Source organism: Rhinolophus sinicus, chromosome 16 (assembly GCF_057876585.1).
Source record: "Rhinolophus sinicus isolate RSI-liver-muscle chromosome 16, RSI-T2T, whole genome shotgun sequence".
In the NCBI taxonomy this organism is placed as follows: Eukaryota; Metazoa; Chordata; class Mammalia; order Chiroptera; family Rhinolophidae; genus Rhinolophus; species Rhinolophus sinicus.
The window spans coordinates 42,197,047-42,220,295 of record NC_142516.1 but is presented as its reverse complement, the minus strand read 5'-3'; the positions used below and the strand labels follow the sequence as shown (position 1 = coordinate 42,220,295).

The 23,249-nt window shown below is 38.1% G+C and overlaps 1 long non-coding RNA gene across 1 annotated transcript; it reads left to right on the top strand.

Annotated features, from left to right (window-relative positions):
• The first annotated feature begins 1,223 nt into the window (after positions 1 to 1,223).
• LOC148754996 (uncharacterized) lies at positions 1,224 to 20,110 on the top strand. Its single transcript, XR_016019302.1, has 3 exons — positions 1,224 to 1,359; positions 9,131 to 9,320; positions 19,744 to 20,110. It is a non-coding gene; the product is annotated as an uncharacterized LOC148754996 (long non-coding RNA).
• Positions 20,111 to 23,249: the final 3,139 nt, after the last annotated feature.

Here is a 23,249-nt window from a genome sequence, read left to right as displayed (position 1 = left end):
ACAAGGAGGTGTGGGATTCTGGCTCGGGAAATGCTAGCACCTCTATAAAGGGAGAAACAAAGCTCTGGGTGTGAGTTGTATAAAGGAAGCAAGAGGCTGCCTGTTAGGATGGAAAGTGAATAAGCTTTGGTGCTAGAGAGAGCTGTGTTGAATTTCTGTTCCACCAAGTGATGGTTTTGTGCTTTAGAGTCACTCCATTAGTATTCCTGAGCAGAACCCATAAGTGCCAATTTGGTGCTTGAGAGAAACAGAATAAAAAATGCCCTCAAACTGCCCTTGTCATTCATGTGTGGCTCACAGGTGGATTTTACTAAAAATGCGCACTGATGGTAAGCTTCCTATTTGAGTTATTCTTACTAAATATATGTTCTTCTCTTTTGTTTTCCTGCTATTAAAGCAATGTATATGTCAAGAAGCATACAAACAAGGTGTTTTTATTTTTTTGTTGTTTTACAATTAAATAAATCATTATTTAAAATAGTTCTCCTTCTAATTTTGGTTGCTCTGAGGACACTGCTTTAGTCACTCATCTTGACAGCACAATTTTTCCACTGATACCCAGTTTCCTCTTCTGTATAATGGGAGATAAATCATCTCTAACTTGCTTAGTATGTATTGGGTTCTAAATAAACAGTAGCTGTGATAATGAGGATGATGATAACAGGAGTTCTGTGAGGTTGAAGTCTTTCAAAAGCGGAACATACTAACCTACTCACAGAATGGACGGCCTTCTGCTTTCTGTACAACAGAGAGAGCTTCCCCTTGGACAGCAAAATAGAAAACAGTTACCTTCCATCAGCACTGTCCTGTTAATGACTTTTCAGCACAAGGGGTTGTAAAGTTTTACCACTTTGGACGATTCCATTTTTGTTTGATACAACAAGTTTTCACCCCCAAACAAACTATATACTCTGTAAGAACTGCTATTTTGACACTGGTTTTTTGCACAAAGACACACTCACCAATTCACTTGACACAATTTCTAATCAGATAACATCATTACATGCCCAGATCTTTCTGCTTTGCATACATGAGCCAGGCAAGAAGAATTAATGGGTAGCATTTTCTAGGATTCTTTAGTCCGACTATGCATTTACAGACAGTCCCCGACTTATGACGGTTTGACTTTACAATTTTTGACATCACGATGGTGTGAAAGTGATAAGTACTCAGTAGAAACTATACTTCAAATTTTAAATTTTGATCTTTTCCCAGGTTAACAATGTATGGTACGATACTCTCTCATGATGTTGGATCAGCTGCTCCCACCAGCAACGTGGCCATGAGGACAAACAACCAATATCTACAGTGCACTGTCGTGCCAGTGTTTTGGCATATTGTGTTCTGAGCATATTTAAGGTAGGCTAGCCTAAGCTATGATGTTCAGTGGATTAGCTGTATTAAATGCATTTTCAACTTAATGTTATTTTCAACTTAAAATGGGTTGATCAGCACATAACCCCATCATGAGTCCAGGAGCGTCAGCATATTATAATATTACCATATGTTTCAAAGTAGTCTTGTGTTTAGATTTTAGCTCTGTGTTTTTCTATACTATAACCTTATTTTTAAATGCATTTTGGTGTAAGATAACTATGAGCTATAGAAGTTGGAAGAAAAAGTGTGAAAAATGATTTAAAAAAGAAGACACACACTAAACTATTTCCCACTTACCTTCTTCTATCACCCACCACGCACTCTCATGACTTGTCTTTCTCAATGACTAAAGTAAGCTTTCTCTAATATACATTTTACATAGTCTCTATTTACATTCAATTTATCCTCTATTATTTGAAATTGCTTTCAATGATTTATTTTTCTATTTGTGAAAATCACTTGGGATCTTGCTTAGGTTGAGGTAGAACACATCATAATTTTTCCCATTATAATCCATGCAAATATTTTTTCATATAATGGCTTCTCAGAGCATCAGGGTTTACATGAATGAGTTAAAGTCATTATGTGAAGGATAGATTGGAAAGTTAAACAAAGAGATTTATGTTCTGTGTATGATATGTTTCATCAACTTTAAGTGCTGAAAGCCTTTGTGAAGGGAGAAACAAGAAAGACCATATCATCTCTTGACTTTTGGACAAGACATGGAAAAACACGAGGACAAGAACACTACATTTTTTTGGTAGTCTTCCTCCCTCCGTCATGGTCTAGTCCTTCTCAGTCTCTTATACTGTTTCTGCCTGCTTTTCCTGACCTCTAAATGTAAGAGTTCGAGGCAGTGGTGTGCTGGTAAATGTCTAACATCTGGCTCTACAGGGGAAAGAACGCTGTTGTGGGGGGTTTGCCAGTGTTCATGGCACCAGCATTTCCACTGTGGCTGAATTCAATTCAAGCTGTCGGTATGCCATTACTGACTGGGAGCTGGGGAGAGACGCGCTCCGTCAGCTCTCACTAGTAGTTTAGAGCTAGTCCCAGCTCACCATTGGCCCTAAGGCTTAGTAATCAGCCTTTTCTTTATTTGGACTTATTTTCTAGGTGATCTCACAAATTCCATGGCTTTAAATACCATCCATATGTCAATAAATTCCAAATTAGATCTTACGCCCAATCTATTTGCACATGTTCATATACAGTGTTAACTTGACATCTTCATGTGGAGGTCTAACAGACATGTAAAATTTAACAAGTACAAAACAGAACTCATGATTTCACTCGTTTGCCTCCAAAGTCTTCCACCATTTTAGTAGATGGTATCACCATTCACGCAGTCACTCATTTCTAAATCCTCAGAATCATACTTGACTCTTTCTTTCTCTCATATCCCACATCCAACTCATTAGCAGGTCTTATTAGTTGTGCCTTTAAATTCATCTCAAATTATAATGATGTGCACCCAACCACCTCTGGTTCTTGCCATGTAATAACGCAATTTCTCTCCTGTGGTGGTGTCCCTACCCCCTCACAGTTAACTCTACAGGGCAGTCAGAGTGAGCCTTTAGATTGGAAATCATATCCTCATGACTCCTTTGTTTAACCACTCCACCCCACCAACTGCAGTATCATTTACAATAGTCAACATATGGAAGCAATCTGGCTGTATGTTCATCGATAGATGAATTGTTAAATAAGATATGGTACATATATACACAATGGAATCTTACTCAGCAATAAAAATGAATGAAATCTTGCCATTTGTGATAACACGGATGGAAATAGAGGATATTATACTAAGTGAATTAAGTCAGAAAGTAAAGGACAAACACCATATCATTTCACTTATATGTGGAATCTAAAAAACAAAAAAATCCAAATAAATGAATAAACAAAACAAGATGGAAACAGATCCAGAGATACAGAGAGCAAGCTAATGGCTGCCAAACAGGAGGGGTTTAGGGGAATGGGTTAAAAAATATATGGAAGCAGAAAATAAAAGGTTGAAAAACAAATGCTATGCATATGTGGCTATATTAATATTGAACAAAGTAGACATCAAGACAAGGAATGTTATCAGAGATAAAGATGGTTATTTCTGAATGATAAAGAGACATTTCATCAAAAAGACATAATAACCCTAAATTATATGCTCCTGATGACAGAGCTTCCAAATACATGAAGTAAAATTGGCAGAACTAAAGGAAGAAATAACAAATCCACAATCATGGTTGGAGATTTTAACAGCCCTGTGTCAGTAAATTCATAGAACCAAATAAAACTCAACAAGAATTTAGAAGATCAGAACAGCTATATCAAACCAACTTGGTTTTACTGACATTGTAGAACACTATACCCAACAACTGCAGAATACACATTCTTTTCAAGTGCATATAGAATATTCACCAAGTTAGACCATATTCTTGAACATAAAACACATTTTTTAAAAAATTAAAAATATACAGAATATATGCTTCAAGCACACACTGAATCACTTTAAATTAGAAAACAATGACCAAAACACATAGGTAGAGAATCTCCCAGCTTAATTTGTAAATTAAGCAGCACACTTCTAAATAATCCATGGGCTCAAAAAAGAAATCACAAATAATATCAGAAACTATTTCTAACTGAAAGATAAAAAAAATAAATTAAAAAGCAGCCAGTGGCAAAGCTTTAGGTAGTGCTATTGTTTTTCAGTATCATGGATTGCCTACTAAAAACCAAGGAGTGGAAAATAAAGAAATAAATAAGCAAATATGCCCCTCCCTCCACTGCCCACCACCAAATTAGCTTTCTACTACATTCAGAATACGATTCAAAACCTGCCACCTCCCATGAGTCTCTACTACTTCATCTGGGCCTGGCTACCTCTTCAATTTCAACTCTTTCCACTCTGCCTTCTGCTTACCCAGCTCTAGCTGAACTGGTCTGCTTGCCGTCAGCAACACACCAAGCTTGTTCCAGCTTGGATCTTTACATTTCTGTACCCTCTGCAGGGAAATCTCCTCCCAGAGCCCTATCCCATATCTTCACATAGTCAGCTCACCTCATGCAGGTTAACTCAAATGTTACGTCTTAAGAGAAACCTTCTTTCACCAACATCCCAAGAGAATCACCTTCAACCCCCTCTACCAACCTTATCCCTCTCTATCTTCTTTCCAAGCTAAATTTTTCTTTAGAGCACTCCTCACTGATTTATACTATTTATTGATTTGTTCCCACAAAGGTAGGCATTTGTCTTGTTGAGTGTTATAGTCCCAGTACCTATAAAGGTGCCTTGCACACGGTAGGTGCCTAATCAATATTTGATATGAATGAATGCATATAATGAGAAATGAAACCACCTATTCCCACACAGTTTACTGTCTGTGTCAAGGATCGCAACCTTTTTTCTGTGAAGTAATTATTTGTGGTCATACAGTCTGTATCACAAGTATTTAACTCTGTATTTGTAGAATAAGAGCAGCCACCGACGATACTTAAGAGACTGAACTTGGCCATGTTGCAATAAAACATTGTTTTCAAAAACAGGCCATAGAACAGATTTGGCTTTTGGACTGAAATTTACAGACTCTGGTCTGGATGGCCATGGCTGGACTATTCTGTTACCTTCGTTAACATGATCTTGCTATTCCATTGTCTTTATCACCATGGCTTTCCTATTCCAGAAAATTCTTTCTCAAGCTAATAAAAGTTGCAAATAACTTTGGAAAACCCAGTTGAATGAACATCAGACTGTTCAACTTTTCATCAAATAGCATCAAGTCACAGTTTTCTCTCCAAGAGTCTTCAAAACATATTGTCAAACCCTCACTTTGCTGTGTCCACCAATCCCAAGCAATCCTGCATTGAAAGACCTGACTTCAGCCAGACCCCAAAACCTCATAAACACCATAGTCTTGTTCTCCCTCCTCAGTGATGCTACTAAGATTCTCTCAAGGTGATGATGACCCTGAGTGCAATAAGCAATAACCTGAGTTATTTGCTGGTGTTTCTAAGGAGTCAGTTATAATAAAAGACAAACCCAGAGGAGGTTATCCTATTGTTTCCATTGCTTCTGTTATAATAATTTTTCGGCCCCAAATTAAAGGATATATTCACTCATTCAACAAATATGTATTGAGATCTTGTTACACATCTATTCTCATACCAGTCTTGATATGAGGGTGTAAGTACAAATCAAACAACTTGCTTTATGTAAATATAATAGAAAAAGGCATTTTTTTTCTCCCCACTGATTAATGACTTTCGTGTCTACTTTTTTGAACTTTAAAAAATTGTGTCCCCAGAGATTTTGACAGGAAAAGAAAAACATACCCTAAAAACAAAGACTTCTTGGTTTGCCCTAAGCTTTTTATATCTTTTCCTCCAGTCTCTGAAATTCACTGATCCGGGAGTCTGCAAGTCATAGTGCATATGGCCAAGATTTTTCTGGAGGAATGCCAGGCACGGCTGAAACATCAACTTTCTGACCACTTGGGGGGAAAAGCAGCCCTCACTGCCATCATCTTTCATAAAAACTCTGGAATTTATTTGCACAAAGAGCTCATTGAGAGCTGACGGGTCTGCTACAGCCATCCTTTATTCCCACAGAGGAAGCGTCAGAAAAACCAGTCGTCCTGCTTGTGCCATTTCTGCAAACACAGTGTTTGAAAGACCGTGCCTTGTGGGTAATCCCCAGGCCTAGCTTTCCACAAGGGCGGAGGCAACAGAGCAGGTCTGGGGAGAGAGCCCAAGACTATAGTCAGGGACGAACTCTGCCAACTGAGGCATGTCACTGAGCCACCCAGGGCCTTTATGCCCTCAGCTTGGAAATGAGATGGGAAAAAAGCAGCATCTCCCCTACAGGAAAGTTGTGTTAATCCGCTGAGAAAATGGAGATGACATTGTTATGTAAATCTGGAATCTTTTCACAAATGCCAGTCATTAGTTTTTCATTAAGGCAGTGGTTGAAGTTGTCATTTTAGCAGTTCTGCAAAAGATCTCCCCCCAAGCCTTCTTCACATTGCCCAGATTTCTGTTAATAGAAGAGCAATCTTTATTTGCTCCCTTCTCATTCGAACTCTTAAAATGCAGATACCTTCTAGGTGGCATAACACATCAAAGCAATCCACAGTAAAACACATGGGACTGCGCAAATGCTTTCTTTTTCTCAGGAGGGATCAGGTGGGTAAGGATGGATAATGACAAGATTACAAAAAAGTTGGAAGAATTCATTTTAAAAGGAGGAATGCCCAGTGAATAACAGAATTGTAATAGCCTTGCAGATGGTAAGGATCCAGGTTTTTGAAGTGAAATCTTAAGCAGATTCCTTTTATATAAAACATAAAAAGGAAAGTTTCTCACTCACCATCACAGCCTCACGCTGATGTCTCCACAGCCTACGGCCCTCTGTGGACTCCCAGGCTCTGAGGAACAAAGATTGGAAACCTCTGTGAAGAAATCTCTACCTTATATAAATGAAGGCCATTTGACCCTTGAACAACACAGGTTTCAAGTGTGCGGCTCCTCTTCTATGCGGTTTTTTCCAACAACCATTTGTATCCTCGGGTTTTGCACCTGCAGATGCAATGAGTCGTAGATAGAAAACAGAATTTTCTCATTCCCAAATGCTGATTTCCAACAGCTGATTCCCAACCGCTAATTGAAAATACTGTTTTCCTCCATGGTTGGTTGCATCTGCGCATGCCAAGGGGTGACTGTAGTTAAGTTTGGGGGAAGTCAAAAGTTATATGCATTTTTTCCACTGGCGGTGTCAGCACCACTAGCCCCCAAATTGTTCAAGGGTCAAATGTACAGCCACTCTCCTCGTCTAGTGTTCATGGGTGTACATAAGAACAAAATAATAATAATAAACATTTGAAATCTAACTACATGCCAGGCTCTTGGCTCAGTTTGTGCATGATCTGATTGAATCTCCAAAACAACTCTATGAAGCAGATACTATTTCCCTTCCCATTCTACAGACGAGGAAACTGAGGCTTAGCGAGGATAAAAAAACTTGGAAAGAGACTCAAACTGAGACCTGTGTGGCTCTTGGGCTAATATTCTTAATTCCATCCTCTATTTCATAGCTCCCAACATAGTGTTTCCCTGAAGAAAACTTTTTATTTGTCTCTTTCTGACTCTTATCACCACAAATGTCATGTAGAATTTCTGTCAATTCTAGATTTGGATTTCAGTCGAGATTTGTCTGCAGCATACACTGTCTTCAGTCTGGATTTATATTTTAGAAGGAGAAAGAGTTTGAATTAAAATAGAAAGTTCTTTCATGGGTGTAATAAGCAAGTGAGCATATACAGTCTTAGGCACAAGATGAGGTTCTATTTTCCTCCTATGTTGCCAACTCTGGGTCATTTTTTTTTTTTCTTTTCAAATTTAGCATAGCTCACTGAATCAAAGAAGAGGGGAAAAGTTGACATACTGTAACAAACAAAATACCCCACTTTTAAATTTGAAATTCAAATAGGAGAATTACTCTGCAAAACAAAATAGTATTGGGTCTGTTAAAAAAAATCCCAAAACTTAGCTCATCATGGAAACTTCTAAGTGATCTCCAACAGAAAGAGACGAGAAAAAAACCAAATGAATAAAGACGTTCTTCTTTTTTCAGTTAAAATAACATCAGAGGTAGAAATGAAAAATATTTGATTCTCTAATTGGCAGGAACAGATAACCATTTTCACGTTAGTCACCGAAAAAGTCATCACTCATTTGGTTCAGACAGCTATGAAATTATAAAACTAATAGTATTTTAGAGCTCTAAAAATTCTGCCCAAGTATGAGCCAGCCTCCCTTAGAGATAGCAGGATGGAAAAATGGAGCAACTGTCAGACAGGCGGTTCATGCTGGTTTTAATTGGTTGTTTGTCTCATTCCTGTCCATTTGCAAGAGTTCTTTGTATGATAGAGATACTAACACTTACTTGGCTTTGGCATTACAAAAATTTTTGAACTATACTGTTCTGTCAGTTGATTTTTACCTAGCACATTTTCCAGATATGGGGTTTTCATGTATTTGTGTTCAGATACGTCTTTTTAAAAATAGCTTTTGGAATTCCAGTCTCAGTTAAGAAGATATTCCTTGTCTCTACATTGTACATGCCCTACATTTTCTTACACTATTTTTTGTTTAATTTGCATTTGAGCCTTCATTATTTTTTGCCATTTATACCATTTTGTATTTTGTAGATACAAGTCTACTTTTATTTTCTTTTTGTAACTTGATAGTTAATGATAGCATCTCTTATTAAATAATTCATTCTTATCTCCTTGAGTTGAAATAACACTTTGTCAAGTGTTAAATTTCCACATATACTGAGATATATTTCTAGATTCTTTATTCTGTTACACTAATTTATTTATGTCTCTACAATACTATATTGATTTTATTATACGTAATGCCTTTTAATGTGTCCCCCCTTACTATTTTTCTTTTTCATACATTCTTGGCTATTCTTGGCCATTTATTCTCCCATAACAATTTTAGTAATCTTATTTGATGGTAGACTGAATAATATTCTCCCCTCACCCCCGCCAATGTGTTCATTTCTTAGTCCCTGGAACCTGTAAGTGTTATCTTATATGGCAAAAAGGTCTTTATAGATGTGGTTAATGATTTTGAGATGGGGAGTTTATCCTAAATTATGCCATGGGTACAATGTCATCACAAAAAAACTTTATAAGTGGGACACAAGTGGAGTCAGAGTTGGAAGAAAAGGTATTGTGGTTTGTGATTACAGAAGCAGAGACTGGAGTGATGTGCTTTGAAGATGGAGGAAAGGGCCACAGCCAAGGAATACAGGCAACCGTGAGAAGATAAAAAAAGCAAGAAAACAGATTTTCTCCTGAAAGTCTCCAGAAAAAAACAGCCCTGCTGACACTTGTCTTTAGCTCTATAAAACTAATTTTGGACTTTTGACCTCCAGAACGGTAAGAGAATAATTTTGTTTTAAGATACGAAATTTGTGGTAATTTGTTATAGCAGCAATAGGAAACTAAAATGGTGTTGCAGTAGAAATCACATTAAATTTATATATTAATTGTGTGAAAACTGACATTTCTATGGAATTAGTTTTCCCATTCTAGAACATAGTCTCTTTTTTCATTTATTCAAATTATATTTTATTTTCTTCAATAAAAGTATATATATATATGTTTTATATATGTATATAATTGTAATATGTAAATACAATAATATATTACAAATATCATATATTTTTTTCATGTGGGATTTGTTACTTTTTTGCTAACCTTATTCTGAAATATTTTGTATTTTGCCATTGTTGTGAATGAAATACTTTTCCATGTTTCTACTTCTTTGTAATTATTCTTAAGGTACAGAAAAAGCTATAGATTTTTAAACGTTGTTTGTCCATTGATATTACCAAATTCTCTTCTTACCTGTACTTGAGTCTTTTGTGTTTCTTTTGTTTGCTTTTTGCCGTTTCCCCTTGGAAAACAATCATCTCATCAGTTTTACAAATATAGGGTCAACAAATTGAAATAAAACGTTAACAAGTGGAATCCAATCATGTATCATAAAAACAGACCATGACTTCTTCCACGAAGTCAAGGGTGGTTCAGTACAAGGAAGTCTAGCAACACAATCTTATTTTCAAATGTTAGGTCAATTATTTAATTTTGTTGTGCTAATGAGTTTGGGATTTCTTTCAAGTTAATGTTTAGTGTTAGTGATGATGGTGAGCATTCCTGTGTAATTTCCATTTAATTAAAATGGCTATAGCATTTTGTATTTAGGATACTATCTGACATTGTTTTGGTCTTTAATTTTTATTTTCCTCATTAGGAATGGCTGCCATTTTACGAAAGAATTTTAAAACACTAAAGGATACGATCTATGGTTGTTTTCTTTCAAAGGTCTGATGTAATAGATTGTGTTGCTAGACTTCCTTGTACTGAACCACACTTGACTGCATGGAAGAAGTCATGGTCTGTTTTTTTGATGCATGACTGGATTCTACTTGTTAATGTTTTATTTCAATTTGTTGAATCTGTATTTGTAAAACTGTTTATAGTTTTAAATTTTTATCATCTTTGATTAAGTTTGTTTTTATTTTATAAAATGAATTGCGGGCTTTTCATCTTTTTCTACGGCTTGTAATGGTTTAAATAAAAGTACAGTAGTCCCCCACTTATCCAAGGTTTTGCGTTCTGCAGTTTCAGTTATCCGCGGTCAACTGTGGTCTGAATATATTGAGTGGAAAATTTCAGAAATAAACAATTTGTAAGTTTTGAATTGTACACCATTCTGAGTAGCATGATGAAATCTCTCACCTTCCAGCTTTATCCCTCCTGGGATGTGGATCGTCCTTTTATCCAGCGTCTCCAAGCTATAGACACCCTTAGTCACTTAGTAACCTTCTCTGGTATCAGATCAACTGTTCTTGTGTTCAAGTACCCCTCATTTTACTTAATAATTGCCCCAAAGCCATTCACATACTTTTGTTACAGTATATTGTTATAACTGTCCTAGTTTATTATTAGTTCTTGTAGTTAATCTCTTACTGTTCCTAATTTATAAATTAAACTTTATCATTGGCATGTATGTATAGAAAAAAGCATAATGTACATGTAGGTTTGGTACTATCTGCAGTTTTAGGCATCCACGGGGGCATCTTGGAACATATCCTTTGTCAATAAGTGAGTGACTACTATAGTATGGTCAGTCCTTTAAAGTTTAGAAAAAATTCAGCTAGAATTTCATGCCTAGTGAGCTTTCAAACATTTCTATTTCCCTCCTCTTTCCCACCCAAATTTCAATGCCTAGATTTTTCTGATATCATTTAGTGTTCTAATTTTAGATGGTCATTTGAATTATTCTTATAATATAAATCTTTCTTTCAAGAGTCTTCATTTCACAGACCTTATCTATCGCTAGTCAGAATTTTTCTGTGCAATATATATGTACATGTATAAAGACTTATTGCTTATCGATCACTCTTCTTTTTTTTAAATTTTTTCCCATATTGAGATTTATATTCTAATTTATTCAATGTTTTGTTTGTCTTTTCCTGAATATTTTCCTCAAAAGGAGTACGTCACAGATACACTCTCTGAAATCTTACATATGTTCCCTCATAAATATCTTCTTTTGCTCTTACAAACTAATGAAATAATGCCTGGGTATGGAATTTCTCTTGGTATTATGTAATGATGTTTCACTGCTTTCTGGCTTCCAGTATTGCAGTCCGATATGATGTCTGTCTGATCCTTTTCCCATTGTAGATAACTTGTTCATTCTTTCTGGAAGCTTGTAAGAGCTTCTCCTTATTCTTAGAGTTCAAAACTTTTATTGGAATATGGCTAAATATGTGTTTTTCTCAACAGTACTGCTTTTTTCCTGATAACTAATGACGTTGAACATGTCTTCATGTGTGTATTGGTATTTATCTATTTTATTTGGAGAAATGTTCATTCAAATGGTATGACTATTCTTTAATTGCCTTTTTATTGTGGCAATTGATTGTTATATGCTTTTGTTGCTCATTTGAATCCATGGCTTTCCAACCTTTTCTGGATTTCTTTTTTCATCAATGATTGCAGCATTTGTATAGGGAGTGCACAGCAAACAATGAGGCTTCGCCTAGGTCATAGTTAATGATGACCACAAAAGGAACATGTTCTTTATGTTTTATCGGAAGTTGGGAAAATGAATGATTGTTGTATTGAAGGGAAGGGATCTGAGGCTGAGAAATGAAGATGAAAAAGCAAAGGGGCCTGAGAGAAGGAAGACTGTGAGACAGAAGGAGAACCAAGAGAGTGATGAACTAAAGTCCAGTGAAGATAGCACCTCAAGAAGGAGGGAATGATCGGTTAGGTCAGAGGCAGCAGAAAGGTGGAGTAAGTTGTGTAGGAGAAAAAATTGTTGGATTTGACAATATGAAAGTCATTGGTAGAGTTGACAAAAATTGTTTGACTGCAGTGGTGGTGATGAAAGCCTACTTGGAGTAGGTTCAAGAGAAAAGAGATTATATATTTTAAAATTATTATTTTCATTTCAAATAAAAATTTTAAGTTGTATTTCTTAACATAAAAACATGGTAATATCTTGGTAGGTAACCTCTGCTAATTTGAATTAACACTAATTATTAAAAAAACAACACTTAAATAAATCAACTATTTGAAGACACCACAAGCACACTTCACAGAACCAAGTACGTGACATATTGTGATCCTCTGGGATTTATTTTGCAATATTTGTATAGAAACTGAGCAGTTTTATTTTGAAGAGCACCAGAGAAATGGGACAGTGATAGGAGGGGATAAATGGAGAATCTTTCTTTTAACGATGGGAAATATTGCAGCATGTGCAGTGGAGAGATAAAAATTGATGTCACAGCAGCAACATGGGGATAATTGCTGGAGCCATGCTTTTGTGTAGATGAGCAGGTATCTAACCACAGGTGGCAAGGTTGGTCTAAGATAAGAACCCATGTTTTCTCCAGAGTAAGCCGAAGCAATGAAGTGTGTAGAGAGGCAGGGTGATTGTGCATGTCAGCGTAGGGGTGTGTTCCTGCACTTTATCTCCTTGTTTGGGTTCAACAGTGTCCTTCAGTTCGTTTACCAAATTTCTTTTGTTCAGAATTTATGTTATTTTGCTCTAGAGAGCACTTTGCTACACTTGAATCTAAGGTCTCTTATTCTTTTCATATTCAACATATGGTCTTCCTCCTATAGCACTGCTCTTTCTCTAGGCAGTGTTCTATTGTTCATATGTTCTATTTACTCACATTGATCTTCCCTTCTCTGAATGTTGGCCCCTTCAGATGAGCTGTATTTTTCTTTGCTGGTTCTTGGGGATGATTTAGTAGCTTAAGCATATGGTGGCACATGCAGGATACTTTACCTCTGTCCATACATTCTTTAAAGGCAGCCAGGTGCCAGTTCCTGCTGAGGAACTCAGAAAAAAACTTCCTTGCTCTCCCTCTCATATTGAATTTGCTCAGACTTGGGGCAGGGAAAACCCAGCTCACCTATTCCCAGCTTTCAACATCTTGGACTTCAAGATGAGATGGCACATTCATGTGCTTATGTTTAAATACTTGGCCAGACTCTGGTCTGGTCCTCACCTGGTGATCATGCCCAGTAGCCCAGGCACTTGCCAAACCCATGGCCGTGGAGGATCTGCAGAGGAGGTCTCACAATTAAGTCCGCGAACTTGTTACTAAACTTTTCTGATATCAGAAGGATTATTCATTATGAATTTGTACCAACTGGACAAATAATTTACCAAGTTTACTATTTGGAAGTGCTGAAAAGGCTGCATGAAAAAGTTAGACGAGCTGAACTTTTCACCCACAATTCATGGCTCTTGCATCACGACAATGTACCAGCTCACATGGCACTGTCTGTGAGGGAGTTTTTAGCCAGTAAACAAATAACTGTATTGGAACACCCTCCCTACTCACCTGATCTGGCCCCCAATGACTTCTTTCTTTACCCAAAGATAAAGGAAATATTGAAAGGAAGACATTTTGATGACGTTCAGGACATCAAGGTAATATGACGACAGCTCTGATGGCCATTCCAGAAAAATAGTTCCAAAATTGCTTTGAAGGGAGGACTAGGCGCTGGCGTTGATCCACAACTTCCCAAGGGGAGTACTTCGAAGGTGATTATATTCAGCAATAAGGTATGTAGCACTTTTCCTAAGATGAGTTTTGAACTTAATTGTCAGACCTCATATATTTCTTCTTCCAAACCCTATAAGTTGCCAGGGCCTTGCTTGCACTCAGTACCCTGTAGGTACCAGCAGACATTTTATTCAGGAAGGTCAGGAGGCAGGAAGAAAAGGAAACCAATTTCACTGAATGGCTAGCAGATTTTGGCACACCAACCACTGAAAAAGATACCTACCAAAGCTTTCCTGAAGCATTTCTTTAGGAGCAGCCAATAATAATTATGAAGAAGATTTGAAAACATGTAAAAGGGCTTATGATTCACTAATAGGTATTTGCTGAATATATAAAATGTAAAATGTACTGTGCTAAATGCTTTACATCTATTATCTTATTTAATCCTCTCATAAACCCTAAGACAAGGGGATATATTGACCCTATTTGGTACAGGAGAAAACTGAGGCTTATAGCAATTTAGGACATAACTCAGTCACATAGAGTGGCAGAGGCCGGATGTAGAACTAGGTTGGTCAACTTCAAAGCCTGTGTGTAACCTCTGTGCTATACTCAGAAAACAATTGCATGCTAGGATTACAGCTGTTTAAAAAGGAGGCACATATAAAACTCAAAGGAGCACACAAAGAGTATAATAGTCATTGTGGGTGGAGGGTGATGCAATTTTTACTTTCCTCTGTTTTCCAAAACTGTGCTTGAAGAAACTTTTTTCTAGTTCATGAAAGGAGGAAACTAGTTTATCAATTAAAAAGTGGTATTTAGGGGCCGGCCCGGTGGCTCAGGCGGTTGGAGCTCCATGCTCCTGACTCCGAAGGCTGCCGGTTCGATTCCCACATGGGCCAGTGGGCTCTCAACCACAAGGTTGCCGGTTCAATCCCTCGAGTCCCGTACAACCAGCAACAGCAACTGGACCTGGAGCTGAGCTGCGCCCTCCACAACTAAGACGGAAAGGACAACTACTTGACTTGGGGAAAAAAAAGTTCTGGAAGTACACACTGTTCCCCAATAAAGTCCTGTTCCCCCTCCCCAATAAAAAAAAAATCTTAAAAAAAAAAAAAAAAAGTGGTATTTATAAAAACAAGAAAAACACCTTCTTGATAATAATGGGATAGGGAACATGATTCTTTTTTTTTTCCTGGAACTCACTTTTGCATATTCTCTCTGGGGCTTGTCTGTGGTTATGGGATAAGAAAAGCTTGTTGGTTGCCTTTTTGAAATGAGTATGGCTTTACCTTGTTCTCCACCTGAGCTGATAACTTACTGCAAAGGGCATTCTGTGTGTTAGGAAAGGGATCCACGTGGGACTTATACCACTTAATATTTTTCTGCTACCATTGCATTGCATCTCCTGATATGATGTCATCTTTTAATCTTTTCTGTTACTGCTGTCCTCTTTAAAATTGTCAACAAATTTTGTTTTTCAATGAATTTATTTTGAACAATCTCAAACTTACAGAAACTGCAAGAACAGTACAAATTATTTTCCCTTGCACCACTAGATAGTCAGTTGATTCCATGATACAATGTCCACCCCAGCACCCATACATCAGTGGGTATTTCCTAAAAACAAGGACATCCTTTTTCAAAAGGTACACTCACTATAATCTGCAAACTAACATCGTTACATTACAACTGTCTACTCCCCAGACCCCCATTCAAGTTTTATCAATTGTCCAATGAGTCTGTTATAGCAAAAGCATCCACTTTAGAATCCTTTGTTGTACTTAGTCATCAATCACTTTAGTCTCCCCCAGTCTGTAATAATAGGCTCCTCAGTCTTTCCTTGACTTTTCTGACTTCGATGCTTTGAAGACTACAGGCCTGTTATTTTATAGACATCTCTCAGTTTGGATTTATCTGACATAAGATTTAATTCATGCATCTTTAGCAGGAAGTGATGCTTTATTCTTCTCATTGCATTCTATTGAGAACACATGACTTCAATTTTCCCCGTTACTGATGATTTTCTCTTTGATCACTTGATTAGGGTAGTATCTGTCACCCTTTCCACTAAGAAGTTACTCTTTTCCCTGCTGTAACTAATACACATTTTGTGGGGGAAGTTCTATGTAAATATCCCATTCTTTATTAAACTTTCAATTTACCCATATATTTATGTTGCTAAGGACTCATAGTTTTCAATTGTATTCAAGAAGTTGTAATCCATTATAACGATAATTTATTCTGATGTTGAAGCTGGCCCCTATGTCCTTTGTTATGTCCCTTTCATTTCCTTGCTTTCTGGCACAAAGTCCATCATGTAAGTTCCCTGCCTTGGCCCTGTAATCAGCCACTTTCCCAAGAAGTGGAGAATGATAACAAGACTATGAAATCTAGGCTGTGTTGATTGCTAGCAGAGTTCCTCGTGGCAGACAACACTGTAGGATATATGTAAGTATATAGCTACATGCAAATTTATGTAGGTATATACATATATAAATCTATATACATACTCATATTTTCATCTATATTTATTTTTGTATTTATCGAACTATGTTGAAAACCCAACATATCCAATTCCTATCCAACATCAAGGAAGTTATTCTAGTTTTCTCCATTTCCACATTTGTAACTCCCAACTCCAACAGTAAGAAATTGGGCTCCCAGTGTCTTTAAATCTCCTTATTTGCTTAATCCCCCAGAATGTAGCCAATCTCTGGTCATGGCCACTGCCCCTTTGTCCCGACCTATGCCCTCCTCACTCTGCCTTTGCAAAGACCTGGCATCACCACCACCATGTGGAAGGCATTCTCACCCTGCTTAGACTCTGCCACCAACCTCTGCATGGTTCCCTCTTCATCCCGCTGGGTTATGGATTCTCCACATAGGACCAGGCACCTGTGCTGTTGCCCTTCATGTGCTCTTGGGCTGTGACTCCCACACAAGGTAGCCCCTGCTATGGCAATGCTGTCCTCACCCAGCAGTGTCTCTGAGTCCCCACAGCAGCTCCAGGGCACCCTTCTCAATGCACTCAGCCCAACTCTCCACATTAATGCCAAGCTCACTTTTTTGTGTGTTCCCTGAAGGGGAGCAGAATTTGCCACCCTAAAATGTGTCTCTTTGGCATAAAGATTATTTTAGGCTTGTTAGGCAGCCCCAAATCATCACCACGACAAATCCTGAATCAACTCTTAAAGCTTTGTGCTTCTGATCAAGTTTGTTTCAGAGACTACCTCTGGGCACAGAGTTGAAGTTCTGAGAGATCAAGAGCTTTAGCAGACAGGACACCAGGCTAGTAGTCAAGAGACCTGGCATCTTGTCCCGCCCTGCACTTTGTCAGCGGTGTGAAGCCTGCTATTCCAGCTCTAGTCCTTTGTTTAAATGGGGTGATAAATAAAATGATCAGTAAATAAGATGCTCAATAAAAGTCCCTTTCTCTGCATATATAAAATAAAGATAGCTGTTATGAAGATGAGATGAGGTAAGGCATTCTAAAATGTTTTGAAAACTATAAAAACTTATGCAAATGTGACATTTTTATAAGAAAAATATTTCGTCAGAAAATATTAATGTAATGCAAATTTTTAGTAGGGGTATCCTATTTTCTTTATGACTTACAAAATTGATGTGATTAGAATATAGCCCAATATGCAGAGCTGAAAATGTGTCCTGGGAAATAAAACATGGATGCTTGGGTGTGGGGTTGGGGCAGCACACGCTGGATCTTGCTGAAACCAGAACCCTATAAGTTTATGGGAAGTGCTTTGAAGAACTTCCAGTTTAATTCAATTTGTATACTTATTGATCATTTTACAACAAACTTTGCAAGAGCAAGATTCTTCCTTCAAAGAAAACCCCATTACCAAATTTACTTCTTTTTATCTCCTCTGTGGAAATTTCCTCTGTGTACTGACACCACCATAGCAGCTTCTAGAACTTCCCTTTTCGTTATTGTCTACTGTCCAGATAAGTGTCGTATCTAATTGAACTATCTCGTACTTCAACAAAAGAAACCAACTAAATAGAACCTTTGAGTCTAAACATTCCTTGATTCCCAAGACTTCCATGTATACAAAAGAAATAAATTTAAGAAGCTTTCCCACACATTTTGAATAAAATCTCATCGTTGGCATTTTCATAAGAGATTGTAATACATATTTAAATTGCTTTGCAAGCAGAAAAGGACCCTGGGGCCACTAGCCCTACATGGACTACACATAGAGACTGGGCTCTAATGTTGTTCTATGTTACAGGGACTTAAGCTTCATTTTTAAGAAGATTTCAGAAAAACCACAGAAAGAAATTCAGCACCTTTCAAAAGAAAAGAGTGAGGTTAGAGTCTGGAGAAGGCAGAGTTAAGTAATCCTTACACTAGAGAAAGCTAAAGGCAATGTGAATATTGCAAGGAAGTGGTCAGTTCTAGCAGACAGTGGGGCAATGAGGTTGAAAGGAGTTGTAAACAACTGACTCATGGCTCCCTCTTTCATTTGGTTTACTGTAAGTGACTTTACGAATTCTTAGTTACTTTTGGGGACATGGGATTGCAAGGGCTTTCTTAGCTCAGTGATACCTGGAGGTGTGAGGCAGATAATTGAGCTGGGTTAATGAGTGGGAGGAAGAACAGGCTCCCCACAGGGTGACCTAGAAGGCGTCACTGTGTGGCATTTGTTTCAACTGAAGATTAAGTTATTCTCACATACAGCTCTTCATTCACTCATTCATTCACCTAATCACCCAAATATAGGGTTGAGAGGTGGTTTAAACCAAAAATACCAGAAACACAATAAAAATGTGTAGAACAAATTAAAAAAAAACCTTCAAATTCCAATGATATGAAAAATGTATTGCTTATTGGTTAACGATGATGACTTGAACATGTATCTTTATTTCAGCTCTCTCTGAAGACTCCACTAAAATGACACTGAAGGAATTATTTTAAAGCACAAATCCATTAGGACAAAAGACAGTGGAAGAAACAGCAGGGGAAAGTGGAAGATGGAAAGGCAATAGATGAGTGGGACCTAACCTAGCTGACTCAAAAAAGCTAAGTCCTAAGTTGGCAGGGGTGGAAAGATAGTCTTCCATTCAATTTGCACCACACAACCTTAGAAATGCTCAAGAATTGGAAATATGGGGTAGCTCTAAAGTGGAGGTGAATGGAAAAAGATGTTGAAAGTCTTTTAAAGAAACAATTAGACTTCCAGCTCCCTTCACAAAGCCTGATAGCAGAGGAGCTGTCCCTTCATCATCCTTGCACAGGACTAGGTTAGTCTCTAGAGCAGCACCACCCAATACAGTCGTCACCAGGCAAGTGTGGTTTTCAGCACTTAAAATGTGGCTATTCTGAATTGAGATGTGCTGTAATGTGAAATAAACATCCGAGGCAGAGACTTAGCACAATAAAAAGAATGTACAATACCTTTTGATATGTTTGAAAATATTGGACTTCATGTTGAAATGATAATGTTTTTGATATATTGGGTTAAATTAAACATTATTGTTATTATTATTATTGTTTTCTTTCTTTCTTTCTATCTTATTGGAATTCATTTCTCTGCTTATTTTTTTGTTACATATCTGAGGGAAATTTTTAAATTACTTCCGTGGCTCCTATGATATTTCTATTGGACAGTGCTGCTCTAGAGAGTGTGAACAATAGTGACTCAGGGACAGAAGCATGGCTGGGTCTTTAATTGAAAATGGGTGACCAAGTGAAAGCTATTTGAAATAGTGAGACTCCAACTCCCTCTATCACTCAGATCCTGGAATGCTGGTAGCTGGTCTCCTAACCTTCAGGGAGGAGAGAGCAACACTCACCTCAGGAGAAGCTGATCAGCTTCAGATAAGACCTACAGATTCTGAAGAAGCCCCCCGCAGCCCCTGCTCATAACCCCACAACAGTTATTTCTGCACATGAAGCCACTTCCTGCAACTTTCTGTGGAAGGACGGTCCTCTCAGCCTGCACATACCAGCCAGAAAGGCCAGAGTAAATGTCTCTGCAGTTGTTGGATAAAGAGACTAACTAGCTCCCTTGCTCTTCCATCAGGTAGACAACCCTGAGCTGTGTGTTCTACACTGACTCCAGCTGTGCACAGCATTGAGCTCCCATTGCCCACCCTCCTTCCTTCTCTGTCTCACTTCTCCTCCTCTGACCAGACTTCCCTGGGATCACCTCTGAAATAAATGACCTGAACTGGGCTGCTTCTTTCTGGTTATACTTTGGGGAACCTAAACCAAGACAAATTCTGATAGTGGATGTTCTGCAGGAAAACAGCCCTGCTGTGTTGCCCGAGGCTAAGCCACCGTGGCTATGCCTCACCCGTACTCTCAGCACTTGCGAGAGCCTACCTGTAAATATGAGCTGTGGGCCCAAACCACCTAGCAGACATTCAAGGGAATCATCTGATTCAGAGAGCAAAACAAAGTTTTTGTTTTATTAAATGATAATCTATATTTTGGTTAATTTTTTATGCTCTTCTATATCAAAGTAGTATTGTGCCATTAGAATAATACTAAATACACAAAAAAAGATGCATGAATGTCTATGTTTGTTTCACTAAACAGAAAACTAAAATACTGGGCTGTCTGTGTCAAAGTTAAGAATGGACAGCTTTTGGAGGAGATCCAAGATTGTGGAACAGATAAACACTGTGCTTGCCGCACCCCGTGAACACATCAAAATTACAACTAAATTGTAGAACAATCAGCCTGGAGAACTATCTGAAATGTAGCTGAACAGAAGTTTTATAACAAGGATATTAAGAAGAAGCCACATTGAGACTGGTAGGAGGGGCAGAGATGCAAAATGGGCTGGTCCCACACCCACATGTGGTGGTTGAAAATCACGAGAGATATCTCAGCCACAGAGGTTCCCCATGAAGGAGTAAGGGACTCCAGCCCCCCACACCAGACTCCCCAGTCTGGAGCACTGGTGCTTGAAGAGGAGCCCCAGGAGCCCCCACAACATATGGCTCTGAAAAACAGTGGGGATTCTGACTATTTGGATGGGACAGAAGATTGCTGGAAATCCAGACATCATCTTAAAGGGCCCGCACACAGACTTACTCGCTTGCAGGCACTCACCTTGGGCTCCGGTGGAGGGATGGTGACTCTCGGGGCATCAGAGACATATGGGAAGAGACTGAGTTGTGTAACTTCAGGGCAAGGACTGGAGAGACAGTCCCCATTTTCCCTGTGTGGGACCTTCATCCTGTGCAAACAGCAGGCGGGCACCATCTTTACTGTGTTGAGCTCGCCCCCACAGGCCAAATCTGAATCTGATTGGTCTGGTGAGGTCTGCTGCTCCATCCTGCTGACTCACCGATACCCAGCCTCACTCAACTCCATACCGCAGGAGGTTTTATCAGCAGCTGAACCTTATGGGAACCAGCAGGTGGCAGAAAGCCTTGGAGTCTCCTGGCTTTTTGCAGAGCTACCCCAGACCTGGTAATGGTGGTAGCCATCCTCAGTTCACAGCATGGCCTCTCCCATGTGTTACACATCAAGTGTAACAACATTCGCATCATAGAGGTACCAGAAGGAGAAGAGAGAAAGCAAGGGATTGAGAATCTATTTGAAGAAATAATGACTGAAAACTTTCCTAACCTGGCAAAAGAAATAAACATACAAGCCCAGGAAGTGCAGAGAGTTTCAAACAAGATAAACCCAAAGAGGCCCACACCAAGACACATTATAAGTAAAATGGCAAAGGTTAAAGACAAAGAAAAGAAGTTAGTTACCCATAAAGGAACTCCCATAAGACTGTCAGCTGATTTCTCAACAGAAACTTTTCAGGCCAGAAGGGATTGGCACAAAATATTAAAAATGATGAAAAACTAGGATACAACCAAGGGTACTCTACCCAGTAAGGTTATACCTTAAAATCGAAGGACAGATGAAGAGCTTCCTAGACAAGAAAGAGCTAAAGGAGTTCATCCCTACCAAACCAATATTACAAGAAATGTTAGAAAGAATTATTTAAGATGAAAATAAAAATCAAAGGTAAAAATTATGAATAATAAAATGGCAATAGCTACATATCTATCAACAATTGCTTTCAATAAAAGTGGATTAAATGTTCCAATCAAAAACATAGGGTGGCTAAATAGATAAGAAAACAAACCCCTTACATATGCTACCTACAAGAGACTCATTTCAAATTGAAAGACACACAAGACTTAAAGGGAAGGAAAATTTCATGAAAACGGAAAAAAACAAAAACAAAACTGGGGTAGTAATTCTTATACCAGATGAAATGGACTTTAAAACAAAGCTTGTATATAACAAGAGCTAAAGAAGGACCCATTAATCCCTCTTCCTGGTGGTATTTATCTGAAGAAACCCAAAATACTACTTCAAGGGGATGGGTACATCCATATGTTCATTTCAGCATTGTTTACAATAGCCAAGATGTGGAGGCAGCCTGTGTGTCCATTAACAGAAGAACGGATAAAGAGGAGGTGGTACATATATACAGTAGAATATTCCTCGGCCAGGGAAGGTAATGGGTTCTTGTCATCTGTAGCGACGTGAATGATCCTGGAGGGTATTGTGATGAGTGAAGTATGTCAGAAAGTGAAAGACAGATGCAATGTGATTTCACTTATGTGTGGAATCTAAAGAACAAAATAAACAAAACAGAAACAGACTCATAGACACAGCAACATTTTGATGGTTACCAGATGGGAGGGGTGTTGGGTGTTGGGTGAAAAGGGGGAAGAAGTACAAATTGGTTGTTACAAAGAAGGCATGGGGATGTAAAGTATAGCATAGGGAATATAACCAATGATATGGCAATAACTATGTGTAGTGCCAGGTGGGTACTAGACTAGTCAGGGGGATCCGTTCTTAAATTATATAAATGTCTACCCACTATGCTCTACACCTGAAATTAGTATAAAATAATATTGAATGTCAACTGTAATTGAAAAATTAAAAAGTACATGAAAAGGTAAAGGGCAATAAGTGGTCCAAATTTCCAGGAATAAAACTAATAAGTCATGGGGATATAATATACAGCATGGGGATTATAGTCAATAATATTGTGATAGCATGGTACAGTGTCAGATGGTTGCTGGACTTATCATGGTGATCACTTCTTTAGGTATATAAATGTTGAATAACTATTGTTTACACCTGAAACTAATATAATATTGTATGCTAATTATATTTTTAATGAAAATCTTAAAAAAAAAAAAAAAAAAGATTGGCAATCCTGTGAGCACACAGACGGCATTCACTGAGTCAGGTGCTGGCATACAGAGA